Source organism: Argopecten irradians, chromosome 7 (assembly GCF_041381155.1).
Source record: "Argopecten irradians isolate NY chromosome 7, Ai_NY, whole genome shotgun sequence".
Taxonomy (NCBI): domain Eukaryota; kingdom Metazoa; phylum Mollusca; class Bivalvia; order Pectinida; family Pectinidae; genus Argopecten; species Argopecten irradians.
In genome coordinates, this window is record NC_091140.1 from 47,046,373 (window position 1) to 47,070,603 (window position 24,231).

At 38.3% G+C, this 24,231-nt stretch overlaps 1 long non-coding RNA gene and 1 pseudogene across 1 annotated transcript in view; both read left to right on the top strand.

Annotated features, from left to right (window-relative positions):
* The window catches only part of LOC138326967 (uncharacterized), a 33,177-nt gene extending 22,910 nt beyond the window's left edge, over window positions 1–10,267 (top strand). The window contains exons 2-3 of the long non-coding RNA XR_011208992.1: window positions 9,592–9,812; window positions 10,072–10,267. This is a non-coding gene — a long non-coding RNA (uncharacterized lncRNA). The remainder of the gene's footprint in view (window positions 1–9,591; window positions 9,813–10,071) is intronic.
* Window positions 10,268–13,516: 3,249 nt separating this feature from the next.
* Window positions 13,517–15,899, top strand: LOC138327288 (uncharacterized; annotated as a pseudogene).
* Window positions 15,900–24,231: the final 8,332 nt, after the last annotated feature.

Consider the following 24,231-nt stretch of genomic DNA (forward strand, 5'->3'; position numbering starts at 1 on the left):
CATGTTTAATTGCATATAAAGTTCAGTTTATACGCAAGTAAACGTTGAAGTTTACTGGAAGATTAAACTTGAATTATATGTAATTTATTCTTGAAGTATAATTGCCAATTTTATGCAAATTATTCCTTAAACTTTACATATAATTGACAAATAAATTGCAAATAATTGTCAATTAAGCGCATATTTTCATGCAGTGAACACATACATGTTGGTGAGTGTTATATCTGTACATCTCACGATCAGGGTTCTAACAACACATACATGTAGGTGAGTATTATATCTGTACATCTCAGGATCAGGGTTCTAACAACACATACATATAGGTGAGTATTATATCTGTACATCACAGGATCAGGGTTCTAACAACACATACATATAGGTGAGTGTTATATCTGTACATCTCACGATCAGGGTTCTAACAACACATACATGTATGTGAGTGTTATATCTGTACATCTCAGGATCAGGGTTCTAACAACACATACATGTATGTGAGTGTTATATCTGTACATCTCAGTATCAGGGTTCTAACAACACATACATGTAGGTGAGTGTTATATCTGTACATCTCACGATCAGGGTTCTAACAACACATACATGTAGGTGAGTGGTATACATGTATCTCAGCTGTAGCACTACAATGATTGTACCTTCATGTAGAAATGTAAGTTACCAGTTGTAATTTTCACATGTAATTGTAACACATAGCATCATTTAAAGTTGCAAAAGTTATTGGTTATCAACTTACTCAACCTACCACCCACCCCCACCCCCCACCATCCCCCCTCACCCTAAACTCTTGAAATGTGTTTATGTAGGTAACTCGTAGTCTGCATATAACATTTGTAAATTATAACTTTAGATTTCAAAACAAATGCAGTGCATGACACTCTGATCCATAATCATTACTAAGATGTAATATGGAACCTGAATATTTGTTACACTGGCTGAAATAATTAGTCTAACAATACAGACCCATTGGACCTCTTGTTAGGATAGGTCATGCAATACGCGCAGTTTCATCTATTTAATCCTTTAAGCCCTGATGATGCATTAATGCATCATCAGGCCTGGGCCGAATGATGCATTAATGCATCATCAGGCCTGGGCCGAATGATGCATTAATGCATCACGGAAGTGGTTAATTTTTCTGTACGTTTTTCCAGCAAACATACATCGATAATAATATCCCCGGTAACTTCCCTCTTAAATGAGGTAATATTTGGCAATAAACAAAGAAATTAAGCCGGTTGTAAGACTATAAACATTCTCTATTTACGTACTTGTTTTGAACTTCTGCTCACGGCAACTTCCGGTCGGACGGGACAGACTAAACAACTGATTCCCGGAAAAAATGTTACCAAACAAATTAACAGTCTGTGTAAATAAAGCTGGAATCATTCATTGAATTATAACAATATATGTCAATAATTGACAATCCGTTCACGTTCTACACCCTTACAATGTTAAAACACGTACAGAAACTAGGCCTACAATATTACAAAATTACGGTGCAGTCGTGATCGGCGAGGAAGTGTCTGCCCGCTGTTACTTCTCTAACAGTCAATACAGTACTTGTACAATACGTCGAAAGCACGTAACCTAAAACTCCTTCCAAATATATATTTCAAAAGATGAGTTTGTATTTATTTTCAAGATAATGGATTGCGTATTTCCTTGACGAATATACCATCTATTTCACTACAAAACGAAATTACACATTCTGAAACATTTCGTCTCCGCGTGTTCTCCGCTAAAATTAACGCAATGAAGGCAAGTTACACACATATTTTTCATGTATGAATTTATCTTGCTCACATTTTGGATCTATAAATATATCACCGATAATATATTTTGCTGATTAAACGTTTTCTGATCAATTCTGTTGCATATTTCTATCAAAAAACGTATTTTAAACGGAAGGACCAAATCAACCCAGCAATAATCGTAAATTAATTTGTTCCAGGAAAAGCCACGTGCATATTTTCTCAGGACCTAAATACCCATCATGCAATTTAATCAGTGATGAAAGTGTTAAGATATCTATAATATTACATTTTAGATACCGGCAGTTTAAATTTTGTATCTTGAAGCAGCTATCCAAAGACAAGAAAAGATTGGTTAATGTGTATTTCCAACGCATGCTCCATACTAAATAGTCATCTTACATGGTCATCTTAAATAGTAACCCCATGCACTATATAAGACCATGGAATCTTTTGCGTTAGAAGATAAAAATACTGATGCGTCTGCATATGGAATGGATTGTGGGAAAAGCTGTCGAAGAAACAAGATGGATACGATGACTAAAATAAAGGTAGGCGTAGAATAATCATAAATAAAGGATGATTATTTTAGCATTAGCGTATGAACCTTGAGAAGGAATGTGAAGTTTGACACTACAAATGGGATAGGCCTACTTCGATGAACCACTTAACGTGTGACTAAAGCAAAATTAAGTTAGATCTATTATCGACCAATATTGGCCAGATTAATAAAAAAAACGGAAAGAATTATCTCAACATGCTACTGGTCCAGTTTCAAGTCTCTTCCCACAATAGGCCTTTCAGAACTTGACAAGAAGTAGTTCAAAGATTTTAGGAATTTTGGCCCCTGTGATCCCGGATATAGTTCAAGGTCAATCATTTTAACAAGCTTGATAACTATTGATGTCAGCATGCAATATGCCTAATATAAGGTCTCTGGGCCTTCTAGAACTTTATAAGGAGTCATTTGAAGATATTATGAGTTTTTAACCCCTTTGACATTGAATGAAGGTCAATGTCATTCATATCAACAAATTAAACATGGAAGTCATTTACATGTATGTCAACATGCTACAGGCTTAATATTAGGTTCCTAGGCTTTCTAGAACTTCACAAAAAGTCATTGGAAGATTTCAGGTTTTTTGGCCCATGTGACCTCGAATAAAGGTCAAGGTCGTTCATATCAACAAACATGGAAGCCAATTATGTCAGCATGCTACTGGCTTAATATTAGGTTCCTAGGCTTTCTAGAACTTTATCAGAAGTCATTTGAAGATTTTATGAGTTTTTAACCCATTGCACCTTGAATGCTGGTCAATGTCATTCATATCAACAAACATGGTAGTCATTTATGTCAACATGCTACATGCCTAATATTAGGTTCCTAGGATTTCTAGAACTTCACAAGAAGTCATTGGAAGGTTACAAGTTTTTTAGCACATGTGACCTCGAATAAAGGTCAAGGTCATTCATATTAACCAACATGGTAGCCAATTATGTCAGCATGCTACAAACTGTCTAAATTTTAGGTTCCTAGGCTTTCTAGAACTTCACAAGAAGTCTTTGAAGATTTTAGGATTTTTGGCCCATGTGATCTTGAATGAAAGTCAAGGTCATTCATATAAACAAACTTAGTAGTCATTTATGTCAGCATGCTACAGAACTAATATTAGGTCTCTGGGCCTTCTGGAACTCGAAAGAAGATTTTTTAATGATGTTTTTAAAAAAATGCACATTTGAAATGTGACCCATATTTCCAATTGGAAGTTGACATTTTACAGAAAAAAACGTTACCTTGGTTATTTGTTAATTAGGTCATCTGACACAAAATGCATATTTCGTCCGTCCTCATATGCTGTGGGTAAACTCTTCACATTTTGAATTTCTCCTCAAGTTCTTTCGTTGTGATTTAGCTAAAACTTGCAAAAAATGATCCTGACATGGTCCCGTCCAAGTGTTTATATTTTTGAGGTCTATCAAAAATCTAAGATGGCTGACACAGTTGCCATATTGAAATCCCATTTTGAACTTCTTCTCAAGTTCTGCCGTTGGGATTAAGCTGAAACTTGCTTAAAATTATCCTGATATGGTTCCTAAAGAGTGTTTTTCTTTTTTGAGTTGATCAGTAATCAAAGATGGCCATCACAGCAATACAACATATAGTATAAAATTGTAGAAGAGAAGTACATTTAAGATAATAGTTTATTTGACCCCTGTGACCTTTGAATAAAGATCAAAGTCATTCATTTGGGTCATACATACATGTACTTGGTAGCTCTTTATCCCATCATGCTTCATGCCCATTATCAGATCTCTAGGGCTCTTAGTTATTTACAAGATGTTGATTAAAGGTTTTAGCCTTTTTGACCACTATGGCATTGAATGAAGGCCATGGTCATTCATTTGAATAATTTTGGTAGCACTTTATTCAAGCATGCTAAAGGCACAATATCAGATCTCTAGGGCTGTTACAAGGTGTCATTTAGAGAGTTTAGCCTTATTTGACCCCTGTGACCTTTGGACGAAGATCAAGGTCATTCATTTGAACTTACCTATACTTGGTAGCTCATTATCCAATCATGCTACATGCCAATTAGCAGGTCTTTAGGTCTTTTGGTTATTTACAAGACGTTGATTAAAGGTTTTAGACTTTTTGACCCCTTAGACATTGAATGAAGGCCATCACAGGTCATTCATTTGAACTAATTTGGTAGCACTATATTCCAGCATGCTACAGGCACAATATCAGATCTCTAGGACTGTTACAAGATGTCAGTTAGAGAGTTTAGCCTTATTTGACCCCTTTGACCTTGAATGAAGGACTAGGTCATGGCAATTTTTTGAGGTATAAAAGTATAAAGTACATGTACCAATCTTCACACCAGTCTAAGCACCAGCCGTTTTGACCGATCGCCAGGTATAATATAGCCACACCTCGTGCTCACAAACGCACATGTTTCTATTCAATGTCGGAGCAAACATCGTAGCACACGCTATACAAAATACAAAGTCGCGCTCGGTTTGATTGACAGCTGGCGATCTCTCGATTGCTCTTGCGCAAGAATCGGATGCAATAAGAGTTCTGTAAGTGTGTGTGTGTGTGTGTAATCACTTTGGATATGTTCAATTGTGTATACATTAATGTAAGTTGAATATTTTCTAGGGATAGTTTAGATACCTTTGCGAGATCCGGAAATCCGGAAATAATAGATGTACAGGTCAGCTATTTGCTCATTGTATGTTGGCATAGGTTCACCAAAAGAAACCCACTAAACCCTCATCTTTACAATGTCATTCAATGCATCTGATTCTTGCTCAAGTGCAATAGCACTGGTGCTTAGACTGGTCCGAAGATCGGTACATGTATTACTATAACATGGATCCAATATGGGTGAAACTGTGTTAAAGGTAGGCATACAAATTCAACGTAAATTATAAAGATTATGTGTACAAATAATCAAGAGAACTACATTGAAGATATAAAGTAGGCAAAATATATATTCAGTATTATTCACTTCCATAAAATAACATCTTCAACTACGTGAAGCGGTCATTATAGTATTCTAGATCACAGAAGGCTCGTAGCTAGATGTAAGCTTACACTGCACCATTGTAAGCTTATATACCGATAGAAAATATCGGTGACAAGTGTAGTTACAGATAAATATTACGTGTACATTATTTGATGCATTCATATTGATCATGAGATAGCAAGTAACAAGATGGCTCCATGAGCAACTGATCTCGAGCATGGTATGAATTCTTGATTATAGGCTGTACTGACGTGAAACATTCAATAAGACATCACAGCTTTATGAAACAATATATGCAGTACCACCCTTTCAATCATTACCGATTTACCCTGTCATGTGCTAGTGGAGCAAAGATTTTTTGTAGAACTACTCCAATCACTTTTTAACAGTGTCATTTTTACCTGAAACAGTTAAGTAATACACACTTCGGTGGCTATATTTGTAACGCCATCTGATCCATATTTTTCCAGATGCAGTACAGGAGAGGAGAAAATGTAGCAGCAAGAGAGGGATTCAAACCCAGGACCCTCAAACACTAGCCGAATAATGGTCCACCGCTGAAATACCTGGTCATCGATGATCAATCCAGTCCATTCCTACTGCATTCCTCCCTCCCTTTTCAAAGTCTTCGCCTTCAAAGGCATTTTAAGACCACTATATATATATATAACACCATGTTTATGTAGACACTAAATCTAAAACCAGGGGTATATACACATTACACCATGGATAATAGACACCACAACTCTAGCACCAGGGTATATATACACTACAGCCCTAACACCAGGGTATATAGACACAACAACTTTAGCCCAGGGATATATAGACACTACAGCCCTATCACACCAGGGTTATATTGACACTACAGCCCTAACACCAGGGTATATAGACACCACAGGTCTAGCACCAGGGATATATAGACACTACAGGTATAGCACCAGGGTAAATATACACTACAGCCCTAACACCAGGGTATATAGACACCACAGGTCTAGCACCAGGGATATATAGACACTACAGGTATAGCACCAGGGTAAATATACACTTCAGCCCTTACACCATGGTTATATAGACACAACAGCTCTAGGATCAAGGATACATAGACACTACAGCCCTAACACCAGGGTATATATACCCCACAGGTCTAGCACCAGGGATATATAGACACTACAGGTCTAACTACAGGGATTATAGACACCACAACTCTAGCACCAGGGTGTATAGACACTACAGCCCTAACACCAGGGTATATAGACACAACAACTCTAGCCCAGGGATTTATAGACACTACAGCCCTAACACCAGGGTTATATAGACACTACAGCCCTAACACCGGGGTATATAGACACCACAGGTCTAGCACCAGGGATATATAGACACTACAGCTCTAACACCAGGGTTATATAGACACTACAGCTCTAGCACCAGGGTATATAGACACCACAGCTCTAACACCAGTAATATATATAGACCGTACAGGTCTAGCGCCAGGGTAAATATACACTACAGCCCTAACACCAGGGTTATATAGACACTACAGATCTAGCACCGAGGTTATATAGACACTACAGGTCTAGCACCATGCTTATATAGACACTACAGGTCTAACACCAGGGTTATATAGACACTACAGGTCTAGCACCAGTGTAAATAGACACTACAGCTCTAACACAAGGGTATATAGACACAGTAGCTCTAGCACCAGGGTTATATAGACACAACAACTCTAGCACCAGGGTTATATAGACACAACAACTCTAGCACCAGGGATATATAGACACTGCAGGTCTAAAACCGGGGTATATAGACACTACAGCTCTAACACCAGGGTAATATAGACACTACAGCCCTATCACCAGGGTATATAGACACAACAGCTCTAGCACCATGGTTGTATAGACACAACAACTCTAGCACCAGGGTTATATAGACACTACAGGTCTAGCACCAGTGTAAATAGACACTACAGCTCTAACACAAGGGTATATAGACACAGTAGCTCTAGCACCAGGGTTATATAGACACAACAACTCTAGCACCAGGGTTATATAGACACAACAACTCTAGCACCAGGGATATATAGACACTGCAGGTCTAAAACCGGGGTATATAGACACTACAGCTCTAACACCAGGGTAATATAGACACTACAGCCCTATCACCAGGGTATATAGACACAACAGCTCTAGCACCAGGGTTGTATAGACACAACAACTCTAGCACCAGGGTTATATAGACACAACAACTCTAGCAACAGGGATATATAGACACTAACAGGTCTAACACCAGGGTTATATAGACACAACAGCTCTAGGGTCAGGGTAACATAGACACTTCAGCCCTAACACCAGGGTATATAGACACCACAAATCTAGCACCAGGGTATATAGACACTACAGCCCTAACACCAGGGTATATAAACACAACAACTCTAGCACCAGGGATATATAGACACTACAGCCCTAACACAAGGGTATATGGACACAACAGCTCTAGCACCAGGGTAATATATACACTACAGCTCTAGCACCAGGGTATATAGACACTACAGCTCTAACATGTGGGTATATAGACACTACAGCCCTAACGCCAGGGTATATAGACACAATAGCTCTAGCACCAGGGTAATATATACACTACAGGTCTAGCACCAGGGTAATATATACACTACAGCTCTAGCACCAGGGTATATAGACACCACAGCTCTAACACCAGGGTTATATAGACACTACAGGTCTAGCACCATGGTAAATATACACTACAGCTCTAACACCAGGGTATATAGAAACTACAGCTCTAACACCAGGGTTATATCGATACTACAGCTCTAACACCAGGGTAATATAGACACTACAGGTCTAACACCAGGGTTATATAGACACTACAGGTCTAGCACCAGGGTTATATAGACACTACAGGCCAAACACCAGGGTTATATAGACACTACAGGTCTAACACCAGTGTAAATAGGCACTACAACTCTAACAGAGGGTATATAGACACAACAGCTATAGCACCAGGGATATATAGACACAACAACTCTAGCACCAGGGATATATAGACAATACAGCTCTAACACCAGGGTAATATAGACACTACAGGTCTAACACCAGGGTTATATAGACACTACAGGTCTAGCACCAGGGTTATATAGACACTACAGGCCAAACACCAGGGTTATATAGACACTACAGGTCTAACACCAGTGTAAATAGGCACTACAACTCTAACAGAGGGTATATAGACACAACAGCTATAGCACCAGGGATATATAGACACAACAACTCTAGCACCAGGGATATATAGACAATACAGGTCTAAAACTGGGGTATATAGACACTACAGCTCTAACACCTGGGTTATATAGACACTACAGCCCTATCACCATGGTATATATACACTTCAGCTCTAGCACCAGGGATATATAGACACTACAGATCTAACACCAGGGTTATATAGACAGTGACACTACAGCTCTAGCACCAGGGTTATATAGACACTACAGCTCTAGCACCAGGGTTATATAGACACTACAACTCTAACACCAGGGTAATATAGACACTACAGCTCTAGCACCAGGCTTATATAGACACTACATGTCAAACACCATGCTTAATACAGACACTAAAGGTCTAAAACAAGGGTATAAAGACATCACAGGTCTAGCACCACAGGTATATGTTATATAGACACTACAGCTTTAGCGCCAGATGTATACGGACACATCAGGTCTAACACCAGAACACTATATACATACACTTCAGCTCTAGCAGCAGAGGTATATAGACACAATAGTTATAGACACAACAGAGACACTACAGGTTTAGCACCAGAGGTATATGGACACTACAGGTTTAGCACCAGCGGTATATAGAAAAGGGGTATAGGTTTATTCGAAGATATGTAAATTAGGCTATCAATAGCATAATTTTTCTTTGGAAATAGGTTTTAAATGCAAGAAATAAAAGCTAATGAGATAATATTCTAGAATTGTAAGAGGGTATCTTGAGCTATTTCCAACATAAAGCCCGCATTTTTCAAATTTGGTAATAGTATTCACAGATAGCCCGTATTGGCAGATAGTCGCATTAGGCATCTTCTGATGTAAAAAAATTGTATACCCCATGGCCAATACGCAGGAAATTACGGTGAATGATCAAAAATTAGAAACCAAATATGTTATTTTTCATTTCAAATGATAAACTTCCTATAGATTCAATACTATGCTAATACTTGCTAATACATATTTAGTTAAGACTAGTGTGATTTGTAACTTCTTTCTTTTTTTGCAGAGATCATGATATTTGTTGGAATAACGTTGTTTTCTTTGCCTCAAACAACTGCTCCGTTACGAACAACTCTGTGATGACCCACATCAAAGAAAACAACCACATGTTTTTTAAGTTGGATATAAATGCCACCTGGCCAACCTGTGCATTCTAGCAGCTGTCAAGACCCTGCCTATGCCCATTGAGGATCTGTTGGTGGACACCTACTTCCATTTCTATTACAGGTTCATATAAATTATATATATTGTTTGGGTAATTGATTCCAAAATTCTATACTATTACAACTTCAGTTTTAGAAAGAAAACTAATAATATGAGGTATTTGATGTCTTATCATAAAAAGGATAAAGTATCAACCTACCCATCCAACACTGACTGGTATGGGTAGATAAACGGGACACGAACAATTTATTAGGGCTGGCCAGAAGCTTCCTTAATTATTCAATCATTCAACTGAGAAATATGTCAATTTATATATTTAAAGCTCAAGCAGGAAAGAGAAGTACGAAGAATTTACAAAGTTTTGGGATGTAGAGCCAACCAAGATATTGAACATTGTTCTACCCATTGGTTGAGCCTTGAGAAGTGTGTGAAGTGAAGCGACTGCTAGATCACTGGCCAGCCCTCCAGCGCTACAGGTACTTCAATTCTAATGATGAGGTGGCGAAGTCTGGCCGAATCAAGAGGTTAATTGATGGTTAACTATCATCTTCCAAGATGAGAATGTACTACTTGTTTCTGGCTTTCATCCTAGAGCCACTCAAACGGTTCAACACAACTTTTCGTGTATTACTAAAATTCTAATATACAGGGTGTCCCAAAAAACATGTCCCCACTTTGACGGGTAATAAATTTTGCAATACTACACTTTTTTGAAAATTCAAAATGATTTCGAAAGCAGGAGTATCCAAATTTAACTTAATTGGGTACAGATGTACAGATTACATCGTCATTATGCGTGATGACGTCATAATAGAAATGATATCATCGATGATGTTACATTTTGATGACTTTCTAGTACCATGAAGATTTAGGCTCAAGTTATTAAAATCTACAATGCTGTCAGAAAATCCCCTACTTTAGTAAATGAAATTTTATGAAAATGTCACCCAGGTATGCTGTCTATCTCCAGGAAGTAGATTTACAGAATTGTGAGGTGGTGAGGAATTTCAGGGACAGAATTCATCATGTCATCGAAAAGAAGGACGAACACCTCGCGCCCATTCTTTAACTGAAAGTTATTGATTTTCTGAACAAATCGCAAAATTAGCGAAATATGACTTTCTCACAATTTTCAATGTAAGTTTTAACAAAAAGATATTTGTCCGGGTTGTTATATATCATTGTACAGAGCAGATCACTACCTTTCTAATGGTATATAGATCAAATTCATCCGTCTATCAAAACAGTTTTTATTAAGCGTCAAACTCGGGACATGTCTTTTTGGGACACCCTGTAGCAATTATTTTGAAGAAAAATAAGTATGACAGAATAGTTTAATTTGTATATGATCATGAGTATGATTATAGTTCTTGTCAATATAAAGTCTATATTTCTATATGAATGTCACACACTTATGTTTTAATCATTGATAATTTTTAATTATTTTACACAACAATTTTTGGACATTGGACCACTATGCCTGAGGCATAGGTAGTCGACAATGAGGACAGCATTTCCTCATCCGTGATCAATAGATTTTTTGTGTAAGTTAAACAATATATAGGGATTGGATTGCGCTTTTATGTTAACCATGCTTGTATGGAGCAATCCCTCTAAGAATATATTCTATGGGGCGCGTTATTGAATATTTTTTAGAGGAATTGCTCCATACAAGCATGGTTAACATAAAAGCGAAATCCAATCCCTATATTTACACTCATACGACTTTTTATATATATTTTATGCTATAAAATCGTCATTTGAATTTGACGTAATTATTCAATAAAAGTCGGTCAAAAGTGGCAGGAGCTTACTCAATCGAAAAGCGAAAGATGACTCTTCACGTAAGGTAGAATTATTCATCCGCGACGACAATAAAGTTCACTATTTCATTGTAAAATAAACATGACAAACAAAGTAAATTTCAGAGAAAATTTTATTTCATCTGATCAGAACTTTAAGTATATATTCAATTTTGCTAAAAGTTAATATAGCGTAATAACATAAAGAGTTTGTACTCGGCCACATGTGTGATCTCGGTGACCGTTTTTGTGCAGCCAGGCGAAGCTGACGCACGCTTACACACTGGAGTTTGCCGAAGTTGTCAAAACACCGATGTTCAAGTAGCTCAACGTGTTTGAGATAGTCGTCTGACTTGACGATATTACATCCTTGGGAGCCATGTGATTATACAATCTACGCTTAGCTCCATCGCCATATACAGACGGAACATATTCACTTGTGTTCGATGGGTAGGCCTACAATCAATGTATTTGTGGTGACGCGTAACTGTCAACACGTGGATTACTAGCGGTGCATATTTTATAATACACATGATTAAATTATCAAAGAACAAAGACAAGAGGATATGTTTATAACTGACCTCTGTCAGAGGGTCTCACGCCCGTCTGTCACGCTCGCATAATGAAATAAATACTTTAATACCTGTTTCGTGTTGTTTTTGTATGGATTGAGTGCATAGGGTTAGTAATTTGTGTAGTGCGACCTATAATGCGGAACTCACTATCAGGTAAGTAGGAGAGAAGATACCCGAGAGGTACCGGGTAGAGACATACATGGATATGGCGGCAAGACGTACACAGTTATGATTGTGTCCAGAGATAGTATTGCATAGGCCGACCAATATTTGGAGCACAGAAAGCCGACTGTGGTAAGTGTTTGCCCTTGTATTATTATTACGCGATTCCATTTTGTATTGTGTCCGTTTGGATTGTATACTTTACCTGATGGGGACCGGTCAAGCATTCATAGGCGTTGCGGTCCACTCGTGCGTGACTGAGTTGTTTACGTGTACGTTCCATTTATATGTAATCTTTTGCTTATATTTATTTTAAATAGTACATAAATGCATTTATACGGTATATGTTGGATTAAGCTATATATTCAGTATGTAATAGTTTTGTAGAACCTGTTATTATAGAGTAATTGATCGTATATATAAGCGTATGCGTTTACTATGAGTATATGTATGGAGGCCCATAAATAGTATACAGGTTCGGTGTATATTGTTCGTATTGGACCCGCACGATTGTGTAATATATCTTTTGCTTATATTTAGTTTAGTATTGAGGATTAAGAGTATTATGAGGAATGTTATTATGTAATTATTGTTAATTTAGTATAATTTCAGTAATTACTATCTTCAGTTTGTTAGAATAATAAATGTATGGAAGCGTATGTGAGCAATAATTGATAGGTTTGACATACCTGCGGAGACATTATATTAATATGGAATTAGGCGGATTTCAACATATTTTGTCCTGTTTTCTGTACCTACCAGCTTCTTATCCATGGAATGGGATGACAGACCAGCCAACACATCAGATGTGACTATGACAGAGTCATATATTTGTGGCTACAGTGGCGGTAAAACAGGTCCCATGGCACTCAGCGGTGCAGTAACCCCGAGTGAGACGACTTACGTATGAGTCCACGGTCTACGACTGATGACCGATTGTGATACTTTATTGTTCCACCAGTGGCCAATGGTGGGCTTGTGACTTTTACATGACACTAAGGTGTCTACCATTGTTTGCGGTTTACGCTAGATGTACACATGTAACTCATAGCTGGAATTAGACGGACATATCATCATCGACCAGAGGAGTGTTTGTTGTGCATAAGAAGAGGACAAGACAATATCAGTGACTTTCTAGTGGTGTGTGGTGAATGAGAGAGAGAGTGAATGTATATGTATATTGATTCTATTATATAGTTTTTATGTATATATAGTGTAAATAAACTTGTATATATTGTATAGAATGCATCATTGTGTGGTTTTTCCCGAGTAAGGCTGCGTCGCTCGTTCCACAGTTACAAATTTGGTGGCAGCGGTGGGATGACTGGTGCTAGTCTGCTCGGAAAATGATTTCATGATATGCATTCTATCGGGTAATGCTGGAAAGGTTTTCCTCGGGCAATTTAGTGTTAAGGGGGTTCCTTTTTTCTCTACAGCAGTCTGATAAGCTTGTGAGTGAGTCAAGTATATCCAGGTAAGTGAGTTAATAAGGAACACGTTTTCTATCTGGACGGGATACATGCCTTTTGCACGGATTGGGGTAAGTAACTAAGTAACTAGTTTTATCTCTATTGATTGTATGTTGATTGTGTTTGGTGTATGCTCTTTGTTTTTGTGTTTCAATTATGGCGACGGTTCAGGATCTCATTTCTTTAGGTAAAGAAATTGGTTTATAGGGCCAGGAGTTACGCCAGTTTGTGGCTGAAGAGCAAGCTAAGGCCAGAGATGAAAGGGAAGAAGCCAGAAGGGTCAGATTGCGAGAACTTGACGAGAAAGAGAAGGAACGTCAATTTCAGAAGGAAATGTTAGCAGAACATGCCAGAGAGGAGAAAGAGAAAGAGGAGAGAGCCATTGAAGAACATAGGAGACAGATGGAATTGCAGGCGGCACAATCGAGACCAGTGCGAGATGGAACAGGAGTACGGGGTCCTAAGCTTCCTGCTTTCGAAGATGGTAAAGACAACATGGATTCTTATTTGCAGCGATTCGAGAGGTATGCAACCGCTCAGAACTGGGATCAGCATAGTTGGGGAGCTAACCTTAGCGCTCTGCTCAAAGGTAAGGCGCTTGATGTCTTTTCTCGCCTTCCTGTCGACCAGGCTCTTGATTACCAGGAACTAAAGAAGGCTTTGCTCAAGCGGTTTGAGAAGACGGAAGACGGTTTTAGGAAGGCATTTCGTTCTTCAAGACCAGAAGGCGGTGAGACTTTTACACAGTTTTCCCTGAGGTTAGACAACTATTTCGAGCAATGGGTTGAGATGACCAGGACTGAGAAAACCTATGAGCGACTGAAGGACCTAGTGATCAGGGATCAGTTTATTTATTGTTGTGGAAGGGAATTAGCGCTGTTCTTGAAGGAAAGGATTCCTTCATCCTTGCAAGAGATGGCCAGACTTGCTGACCAATTTGCTGATGCTAGAGGTAGCAGGAATAATTTGATGACGTCGAGAACAAACAAGCATGGGGATGTGAAGCCACAGCAGAACAGCAGTGCTCATATTACTGACAACTTGCGTGGGAAAGCAACTGTACCACAGAAGGAGAGGAAATGCTATTCTTGCGGGAAACCTGGACATTTGTCATTTGAGTGTCGCAACAAGAAGTCGTCCAGCGTTGCTGCTGTTTTAGGCGAGTCAGCGAAAGGACAAGGAAATTGGTTTACTAGACACAAAAGATGTGAGGGTAGAGGAAGTCAAGCACTAACGAAGAAGTCCACAGCTGCTAGTTGTCCTCCGACACTGAGTGAGTCATGCAACATAAGGATGGCTGGGGCTAAGGGCATGCCAATCGCAAGTGGATATGTCGGTGATCATTTCGTCACAGTATTGAGAGATAGCGGCTGTAGCGGTGTTGTCGTGAGGAAGGATCTTGTAGACTCCTCTAGGATATCTGACCGGCGACAGGTTTGCTCGTTAGCAGATGGATCAAGGATCCAGGTGCCGGTAGCAGAATTGGATATTGACACGCCGTATTTTAAGGGAACAGCTGATGCATGGGTATTAGAGACTCCTCTATATGACTTGATAATTGGGAACGTGGACGGTGCTAGACCCCCTAATCAGCCAGATGATGAGTGGCAAAGAGATGATGGCACAGTTCAGGCAGTAGAGACAAGGGCACAGAAGAAGATTAAGGAGAGTGGGTACCGGCCGTTACATGTAAGGGATACAACTGACATAGGAACCATGGAAGATATTAGGAAGGAACAGCAAGTTGATCCTACTCTGTTGAAGTTCAGGGACATGGCGAATAATGATGACCAGCAAGACCGACAGGACGGAGGAGTTTCAGTGATATTTTATCACAAGGGTCTTCTATACAGGAAATTTCGGAGTCCAAAGGTAGCAAATGGAAAGGAGTTTCGTCAGCTGGTAGTTCCGGGTAAATTTCGTCAGGCAGTCTTGGACCTTGCACATTCATCAATTATGGCTGGACACTTGGGAGTCAAACGGACATCAACTCGTGTTCTATCGGAATTCTTTTGGCCTGGTGTCCAAGCGGATGTTGGAAGGTACTGTAGATCATGTGACATATGCCAGCGAACTATTTCCAAGGGGAGAGTTCCTGTTGCACCTCTAGGGAACATGCCGCTTATAGATTACGCCATTTAAGAGGGTTGCAGTAGACCTTATCGGACCTATTCAACCGGCGACAGACAGAGGGAACAGATACATTCTGACGGTGGTAGACTACGCGACTCGCTATCCGGAGGCAGTGGCTCTACGAGGAATAGAGACAGAACGTGTGGCGGAAGCGTTAGTCGATATATTTAGCAGAGTTGGAGTTCCAGCGGAAATGCTCTCGGATCAAGGGGCACAGTTCACTTCTGATGTCATGCGTGAAGTTGCCCGACTGCTATCAATGAAGCAATTAACGACGTCCCCGTATCATCCTATGTGTAACGGATTGGTTGAGAGATTCAACGGGACACTTAAGCAAATGCTTCGGAGAATGAGCGCGGAACGACCAAAGGACTGGGACAAGTTCATCAATGCGTTACTTTTTGCATACCGTGAAGTTCCTCAAGAGAGCCTCGGATTTTCTCCATTCGAGCTACTATACGGCAGATCAGTTCGCGGCCCCATGATGATATTGAAGGAGTTGTGGACCAAGGACATGCCGCATGAAGATATGAAGTCTACATACCAGTATGTGGTGGACTTAAGGGAGAGATTGGAGGAAACTTGTCAGTTGGCAAAGGAACATCTAGAGAAGGCAAAAGGTAAGCAGAAGAAGTACTTCAACCGCAAAGCGAGGATAAGAGAATTGAAAGCGGGAGACAAGGTGTTGGTACTCTTGCCGACCAAGGCGAACAAACTTCTTATGCAGTGGCGTGGACCATTTGAAGTATTTGAAAGGGTTGGACCTTCGGACTACAGAATAAATCGTGATGGTAAGATCAAGACACTTCATGTGAATCTCCTGAAGAAATATGTTGAACCACAAAGCAAGAGTAAAGATGCAGATTCTAGCGGAATACTTGGGTGTATAGCTACGGCAGTGTTGCACGAGGATGAGGACGACTGTAATGGTGACACAGAGCTGGAGACACTTCCATCCAAGGCAGGTAAAGAGGGTGTGGAGGATGTCGTCATAGCGGAGGAACTGACATCATCACAGTTGGAGGAAGTCCACGAGTTACTTCATTCGTATACAGATGTGCTTACGGATATGCCTGGACACACAAACCTAGCCGTACACGACATACACACGACAACATCAGAGCCGGTTCGTGTTAAACAGTATCCATTGCCATACAGTACCAAGGAAGTGATTATGGATGAAGTCAAGAAGATGATTGACATGGACATCATAGAGCCATCAGAATCACCATATGCAGCACCCGTCGTTATGGTGAAGAAGAAAGACGGAACCAACAGATTCTGCATTGATTTCAGGAGGCTGAACCGCGTGACAGTCTTTGACGCTGAGCCGATGCCCGATACGAACAACATATTCGGTCGTTTGGCAGGAGCACGTTTCTTTTCAAAGTTGGACTTGTCTAAAGGGTACTGGCAGGTGCCATTGGCAGAAAGTGCGAAGTCGAAGACAGCGTTCATCACACCGCAGGGACTTTACCAATTTCGGGTAATGCCGTTTGGATTAGTAAACGCGCCTGCGACGTTTAGTCGACTAATGAGAAAACTATTAGCCGGAATGGATTGTCTGGATAATTTCATCGATGACATTCTTATTTTCACGGACACTTGGGAACAACATTTGGAAGTTTTGAGGGAATTGTTTGGGCGATTGAGGAAAGCGAGACTAACAGCACGCCCAACGAAGTGTTCGATTGGTTTCAAATCATTACCGTGCCTGGGATATGTGGTAGGAGACCAGCGACTTCGACCAGACCAGGAGAAGATCAAGGCTATCGAGGAAGCGCCGAGACCGGAAACAAAGAAACAAGTTCGTTCGTTTCTAGGACTGGCCAGTTTCTATCGGAGATTCATTCCGAATTTCTCAGCCATAGCCATACCACTGAGTGATTTAACCAAGAAAGGCCTTGCGAACAAGGTGGAATGGAACGCGAATCATGAGAAGGCGTTTTTGTCACTGAAGAAGATGTTAACCAGTAGCCCAGTACTGAAGCTACCGGATTTGTCTCAGGAGTTCATTCTTAGAACTGACGCATCCGATACGGGTATCGGAGCTGTGTTACTTCAGGAGGAGAACGACAAGGCGATGCCAGTAGCATACGCTAGCAGGAAACTTCTTCCGCGTGAGAAGAACTATGCCATTATTGAACGTGAGTGCCTTGCAATCGTTTGGGGTATACAGAAGTTTGAGCCCTATCTGTACGGACGCGAGTTTGTATTGGAAACGGATCATCAACCGCTGACGTATCTGAACCGGACGAGGACAGCTAATGGAAGGCTGATGAGATGGGCTTTGTTGTTGCAGCCTTACAGGTTTCGCTTGCGGGCTATCAAGGGTTGTGACAACGTTGGAGCGGATTATCTCAGCCGGGTGTAGTGACCTATATTGGATATAGAGTGGGACGTTGCTGTCGTCAGTTTGGAAAGATCGCCAGTCTTCCAGGACTCCAGTTGGAATTTTTTTTTAAATGTTGTGTACTTTCCTTTTGTAATTTTGTATTGCGAGGTGAATATTTCGTGAAATTGGAACAATTTCATCTGAAACGGGGGGATGTGTCACGCTCGCATAATGAAATAAATACTTTAATACCTGTTTCGTGTTGTTTTTGTATGGATTGAGTGCATAGGGTTAGTAATTTGTGTAGTGCGACCTATAATGCGGAACTCACTATCAGGTAAGTAGGAGAGAAGATACCCGAGAGGTACCGGGTAGAGACATACATGGATATGGCGGCAAGACGTACACAGTTATGATTGTGTCCAGAGATAGTATTGCATAGGCCGACCAATATTTGGAGCACAGAAAGCCGACTGTGGTAAGTGTTTGCCCTTGTATTATTATTACGCGATTCCATTTTGTATTGTGTCCGTTTGGATTGTATACTTTACCTGATGGGGACCGGTCAAGCATTCATAGGCGTTGCGGTCCACTCGTGCGTGACTGAGTTGTTTACGTGTACGTTCCATTTATATGTAATCTCATAAATAAGTGTTTAAATAGTACATAAATGCATTTATACGGTATATGTTGGATTAAGCTATATATTCAGTATGTAATAGTTTTGTAGAACCTGTTATTATAGAGTAATTGATCGTATATATAAGCGTATGCGTTTACTATGAGTATATGTATGGAGGCCCATAGATAGTATACAGGTTCGGTGTATATTGTTCGTATTGGACCCGCACGATTGTGTAATATATCTTTTGCTTATATTTAGTTTAGTATTGAGGATTAAGAGTATTATGAGGAATGTTATTATGTAATTATTGTTAATTTAGTATAATTTCAGTAATTACTATCTTCAGTTTGTTAGAATAATAAATGTATGGACGCGTATGTGAGCAATAATTGATAGGTTTGACATACCTGCGGAGACATTATATTAATATGGAATTAGGCGGATTTCAACATATTTTGTCCTGTTTTCTGTATTTACCAGCTTCTTATCCATGGAATGGGATGACAGACCAGCCAACACATCAGATGTGACTATGACAGAGTCATATATTTGTGGCTACAGTGGCGGTAAAACAGGTCCCATGGCACTCAGCGGTGCAGTAACCCCGAGTGAGACGACTTACGTATGAGTCCACGGTCTACGACTGATGACCGATTGTGATACTTTATTGTTCCACCAGTGGCCAATGGTGGGCTTGTGACTTTTACATGACACTAAGGTGTCTACCATTGTTTGCGGTTTACGCTAGATGTACACATGTAACTCATAGCTGGAATTAGACGGACATATCATCATCGACCAGAGGAGTGTTTGTTGTGCATAAGAAGAGGACAAGACAATATCAGTGACTTTCTAGTGGTGTGTGGTGAATGAGAGAGAGTGAATGTATATGTATATTGATTCTATTATATAGTTTTATGTATATATAGTGTAAATAAACTTGTATATATTGTATAGAATGCATCATTGTGTGGTTTTTCCCGAGTAAGGCTGCGTCGCTCGTTCCACAGTTACACCGTCCACCCCAAAGACGCAATCGTAGGACGAACACAGACACAGAGGTAATGTTTACATTTGACAGCATATATAAATATAAAACATACATGTATTGTTTAGATTTTTCCAAATTTCTATGAAAAACAATAATATACACGTAATGTTGCACCAAAATGTAAACAAAGCCATGTGTTTCTCTAAAAAAAGTAGCCCCTTTACGTTGCATAGAACATTTCCATACGCAAGTTCAAAGTTCAATGTTACCATGCGGTTGTGGTAAACAAAATCGGCTAGTAGTTGCGTATAGTGAACAAGCCTAGCAAGTGTAAATATAAGTGTATAAAACATGAATATGTATTATAAATAACTTGTAAACATTTTAAAATGATTAATCAAGGATATTTCAAATTCTGCACTTATCTGAATTAAATGTATTGCTAGGAGGATAATACCAATGATAGAAGTTTGTTATGATTTATTATCAATAATAATTACTTTAAAGAAATTTCAATTCATTTGTGATAACCTACCAAAGAAAAACTTGACACTAATTGTTTTCTTTTTTATTCTAATAGGTCTGTCAGGAAATTCTATTGCACTGTTGTCGACAAGATGATTAAGATGTACACATCTGAGAAGTCAAAATTTTCTTGTATTAAACTTTTTTTCTCATATAGATTTTTTGAAAAAGGAGTTCATACCATAAAAGAAAATGGAATAAAAAACATATGTCCGTATGCTCGTTTTTGAGCTTTTGTCACTCAAAGATACCTAGTTGACAAAATATTGGATTTTATGGGAATTTTGCCGTTTTGACCATATACACAAGAGATTAAAGCCATAATTTCCTAATGAGGTGTGTGATAAGTATGAATGTTTGTAGAATTCATTCTCTGGTAGTCTTTTTTAAAAATATACCAGTTTTTATCAATTAGACTAATATTTTTTCTCAAAATAACAACATATGCTACCCCTACCCCTTCATTTTGAGCTACAAAATGCACCATTTTCAGCCATTTTTGCCAAATTTAACCCTTTATAGAAAAAGTTCTGGTATTAAACTTTTGTTATTATTTTGCATATCAATAGGAAAACGGCTGTTCTTTCTAAATCAGGAAGAAAAATTGGGGGTCCGTGTGCTTACTTTTTTGCTCCATTTGAATTTTTGTTATTTTTCAGTATTTTAGAGTAAAAAATAAAAGTGCCCAAATTACCATTAAATGTAAAAATAAAGTCACAAAAGTGTATCAATACACATATTAATGCTCAATATTTTAATTACTACGAACCTAGTAACAATTTGCAGCAAAAAGTAGCTCAATACAGCTAAAAATGCTGGCGCAGTGATGATTTAAGTAAAAGCAATTTCAGTAAAAAATGGTAAAACTGTGGCTCTACTTGAAGCGAAAAAAGACACAATTTCAAAATGGCCGCCAAATGGGCCATTTCTTAAAACCCCCGTATAAAAAATTCTCCTAAAAATAGAAATGTAATTTTTTGACAAAAATTTGCATCTGGCAACTTGCTACAGATACTGATAAATTGTATTCGAAAATCTCAAAACTTCTTTGATCTATGTTGAAACGAGACTTCAACGGGACTGAAACCTCAGAAGAATAGATGATTAAGAAGTTTCCATTTGAGGCATAGTCGTCACCAAGTTGAGTTACCTTAACCCTGCTACAAGATCAGATGAAACACCAATAGATGTGATGGCCATTGCCAGGAAGTTCCCAGGAGGACTTTCCCAAACTAGAGAGTGTCCTGGGCTCCGTTATAACTGTAACAAGGACATTAAGGTGGTTAAACCCCATCAATCAATCAATTAACCAAACTAGAGGATGAACTGACTGATTACACTTGAATTCTGAACTTCCTAGATTGGTTCCTGGTAATGAGCCAGTATGGGGAAATACATCACACTGATGACTTTGCTGTACCTTTTAACCTATCCAGGAGATCTTGACGCTGATAAACACAGTAATAAGAAAATATAATATGTGTCACTTATCTTCAGATTTCCAAATGGAATTGAGAGAATAATTAGTGCTTGAATTTAACTTGTACTATGATTTGTTCATATGAAATGATCTGTGTTGTGTTCTTACATGTATGTGACTTGATCACGAACAGTTGGTATGTATTTATTAGTTGTGTTTGTCAATTTAATTGTTTAAAAAACAGTTGATACTGTTTCAGAATAAAAAAAGATATATGAATATTTGGTGTCATTTGCAGCTTGTCAGCTATGTTTATTTAAGAAAATGAAATGTTTAGTTGAGATGTTTGTTAATCATTTGAAAATAGTTGCTATTGTGTTTTTATTATGTCAACATCTTTTATGACCTTAAGGTGACAGAATCAGTTTGGAGTTTTTCATAAAACATGAATTTATAGAGTTCAAGTTATATTTAACATAAAATGTCATTCATGAATATGACTACAATACTTCTTTTTTATTTAAGTAGTATTTATTTTCAATTAATTTGGTAGAATAAATATTAATAATGGAGACAAGCTTGGCATAAAATGCATTCCATATGATTCAGTTGTTATTTCTATTGAAAGTTTATTGTTATAGGTATTCTGTGGACATTTGTAACTTATATATAATAGTTGTTGTATTTATTTTACAAAGAAGAGTAATATGTATGATCAGATGACATTTGTGAAATCGATACGAAGTAGTTCCTATTTTTAAGTCATCTGACCCAAAGTGTCAGAATGACCTATTGTCACCATGCATCATCCGTCATCCTGCACCATCCTCCGTCCGCCATGCGTAAATTTTTGATTCAAATGACTTCTCACGTTTGTTCAAATGAATGACTTTGACTATCATGCAAGGTCACAGGGGTCAAGTAGGCAAAAATCTTTAAATGACTTCTTGTGAATAACTAAGAGGCCAAGGGACCTGATTTTGGGCCTGTGACGTGGTGGGATGAAAGGCTACAAAGTTTATTCAAATGAATGACCTTCATTCAAGGTCACAGGGGTCAAGTAGGCTAAAATCTTTAAATGACTTGTGAATAACTATGAATTCTAGAGACATGGTATTGGGCCTGTGACATGCTGGGGTGAATGGCTATCAAGTTTGTTCAAATGATTGACCTTGACCTTCATTTAAGGTCACAGGGGTGTAAATAACTAAGAGTCCTAGAGACTGGATATTCAACTTCTAGAAAGGTGGGGATCAAGGGACTTTCATTCATGGTCTAATTCATAAAATATATCAGAACCTGAACTTTTCCTATTAAAGATGTCTTTGTATTGCCTTAATTGTTTGTTGCCTGTTGTTTTTTGCTAAACACATATTGCTTCTTATCAATTAACTTAAATTTATCCTAGAATCATGTGAAATCTTGCAAGATGTTAAGTGTTATGGAATTTATTAATAAATAAGAATAAATGATATAGTTGTTTTAAACTGTTTTCAAGTTATCTGTACTGTATAGTGTGTTAAAAAATATCTAGATTTACTTCAATTAAGACTTTTATTATAAATACGTCATGTCGAAATTGTCATAAAAAAATCAAATCTAAATCTTCATCAATGCTTTTTCCTACCTATTTATCTTTTTTAATCGCTTTTACTAGTAGAGCATATTGAATTTCTCTGCATGGAGATGTGAATTTTAATAGCTGTATTGTCCGCAAAAGACATGTAGAACATTCAATTAAAAGCTCATCAGTAATATCGTTCAGAAAGATAACAAAAAGAAGAGGACTGAGTACTGAGCCTTGAGGAACTCCAGCCTTAATCCTACCTATTTCAGAAAATGAATTATTGATAAATACTTTTTTTTTCGATTACTAAGATAACTTTCCAACCATAACAAGAAATTTCATGAAATACCATGGCCATATGATTGTAATTTTACAAGTACACCTTTGTGCCAGACCTAGTCGGAAGCTTTTGAAATATCACAGAAAACTTACATGTGTATTTTTTCTCCTCCATATCTATACAAATTTCTGTCTATCTTTTTGTTTCTATGTTTATCTGGCGCTGTGCTGTGCTTGTCTTTCTGTCTATATTTGTATGATATGTCTATGTGTAACAGGGTATTAGAATTTTGTATTATCAAGATAAGATTGGATAAATAAAAACAACTGACAATGAAAAAGATGGTGAATGATAGTGAGTTTTCATGTCAATATATGCTATATTCACAAAACTGATATGAAAGAAATAAAATTGCCATCCAACATACAACTTTATTTATAAACATCTAATTTCTATAAATATTTACTGCAACACTTTACTAAAAAGCTAAGACAACTGTGACACTTCATAAATCTAATATTGGCAATACATTAAACATTTAATAAGGAGAACACAGGTACTGTACGAACCATATCTGAGAACCAGAAGTCTAGTGATA